At 38.8% G+C, this 2,466-nt stretch overlaps 1 non-coding gene across 1 annotated transcript; it reads right to left on the bottom strand.

The window, feature by feature from the left end:
• Positions 1-520: 520 nt before the first annotated feature.
• On the bottom strand, positions 521-639 carry LOC138361240 (5S ribosomal RNA). The gene has a single exon (XR_011226868.1). It is a non-coding gene; the product is annotated as a 5S ribosomal RNA (ribosomal RNA).
• Between the last annotated feature and the right edge of the window lie 1,827 nt (positions 640-2,466).

Below are 2,466 nucleotides of genomic sequence, written 5' to 3'. Positions count from 1 at the left end.
GAGGGGAATGATGGTCTGTGGATTCCTTCTCCGTACCCTTTACATATAAGCAAAAATATGCCTTCTTGTGGGTATAGAAACATTAACAAATTATATCAGTAACTGATATTAGCCTTTTAAACAGAAAAGATTTGTACATACAAATCTTTTTAATTATCATTTATTTGTGGAAATGGCATTTACGTCATTAAATTGATACCTCAGCATCAAGCTAGTGTCCTGCAGCAGTGGTCCAGTGGTAAAGTGTATATAAGTGATGCGTATTCTTGGAGTTGCGAGTTCAAACCCGGATTAAGCTATATATATAATATATATATATATACAACATGTTTTGTTTTGGTTGTTTGTTTTTGTATAAAGCCTCACACAATATCTATATTAAGCGAGTTTGTTTTAAACATGACATACATATTAATTCATTTTACCAGGCCTTATTCCACACAACTCCGTGAATTTCCCGTGGAGCCAGCCATTCAAACAAAAACAAACGAAACAAAACAAAACAAAACAAAAACATTATTGCCAACAGCATTTGGTGTTCCCAGGCGGTCACCCATCCAAGTACTAACCAAACCCAACGTTGCTTAACTTCGCTGATCGGACGAGAAGCGGTGTTCTCAACGTGGTGTGGCCGTTGGCATGAGACTGCCTACACATTGTGGCTAATAACCAACTCTTTTAAGTCATCGCGGCAGGATACGGACCTGCTTGTGGTGTCTTAATGGTAATTGTATCCTAACATATTTTTGTCTCCTTGGCATGGATATTTAACATCGTTTATTCAGTCTTGGGTTTATGTTCTTTCGCCATTTACAGACATTTTACATCTACCTACTTCCTCAGCCTGCCCTGCCAATTTCTAATGAATTTGTGGATTTTCTTTTGTAATACAAACATGTGTGTGCTCATCTGCTCTTCAGTTTTTATGATATTTGTCTCATCTGTCCTGCTTTATGATACTTTTACAAAGAACATGAACAAATGCTTCTATTTTAGAGAAGATATGGGATCCAGGTTTCGGAGCCGTAAAACCAACCGTCGTGATTGGTGGACGAGTTGCCAGGTTGCAGCTTCTGTACCGTGCCGGCACATAAATAGGTTCGGCTCAAGCGGCGGCAGCATCATTCCCCCGTGACTGTCTGAGCGTCTCTCATCACCTTGGTTGGTTCATCATCATCATGGTAGAAGCAAAGCCTACCAAGAAGGCTGCGGCTGCTGCTGCTGCTGTGGTGGCCACCACCAGGAAACCTCGCGTCCAGGTTGCTCACCCGAAAACTAGTCAAATGGTTCTAGCCGCGGTCGCAGCACTCAAAGACCGTAAGGGCTCGTCTCTACAAGCAATCAAGAAGTACGTTGTTGCCAACAACAAAGTCGAGGCTGCCAAGATCGCCATTTACATCCGAAGATTTCTCAAGAAAGCAGTGGCTGACGGCATTCTTGTTCAGACCAAGGGAAGTGGAGCTAGTGGATCATTCAAGCTGGCCGTAGCAGAGAAGAGGGCCGTTCTAACTCCCAAGAAGCCACCACAACCAAGAAACCATCTACAGCAGCAAAGAAGGCCGTGGTAACTCCCAAGAAAGCCGCCACAAGCAACAAACCACCTACAGCCTTGAAAAAGAAGCAGCAGCAGCAGCTTGTTGTTGGGAACAAAAAGCCCAAAATAAAGAGAGCTTCAAAATCTCCCAAACCACCCAAGGCAAAGAAAAAGCTGTCAAAAAAACAACAAAGGCAAAATAAACGACGACATGCAAGCAGCATGAATACACATGACAATAAACATCCAGGCCTCCCCCCCTCAGTGGAGGGGCCTCATATGATTCCAAAAAAGAGTTTAGTTTTGTAGACAAATAAATCATTACTTTTGGGGTAGATTTACTCTGTATATTATATATATATATATATATTATATATATATATTATATAATATATATATATATATATATATATATATATATATATATTTATATATATACATACATACTGGGTGAGGTGATATGGTACCAAAGTTTTTGGGTAAGGTGATTGACATTTACACAAGATAAAACACGAACCAATGGGAATAAAAACATAAGAATGGAAGTAACTGCAGAAGGCCTATATTGGCCCATAACACAAGCACTTCCTCTTGATGCTTCTATATTGGTTCAGAGTCTTGAAGCTATAATATATATATATATATATATATATATATATATATATATATATATATATATAATATATCTATAATAATATATATATATATATATACACACAAAACTAAATAGTCTTGTTAGACAAATTGCCCCTATTAGAGGCAAGTTGACTAACAAGCCGAATGACTGGCAATTGTTTTTGAATTTGAGTTAAATCTAACATAGAAATGTAATCAAACCTAACCTACCTATGCTAACCCAAGCTAAGCTAACCTAACCTAACCTAAGCTAACCCAAGCTAAGCTAAGCTAACCTAACCTAACCTAACCTAACC

The sequence above is a fragment of the Procambarus clarkii genome, unplaced genomic scaffold, assembly GCF_040958095.1.
Source record: "Procambarus clarkii isolate CNS0578487 unplaced genomic scaffold, FALCON_Pclarkii_2.0 HiC_scaffold_267, whole genome shotgun sequence".
NCBI classification, from domain to species: domain Eukaryota; kingdom Metazoa; phylum Arthropoda; class Malacostraca; order Decapoda; family Cambaridae; genus Procambarus; species Procambarus clarkii.
Note: the sequence above shows the minus strand (reverse complement) of the source record. Positions and strands in the feature narration are given on the sequence as shown.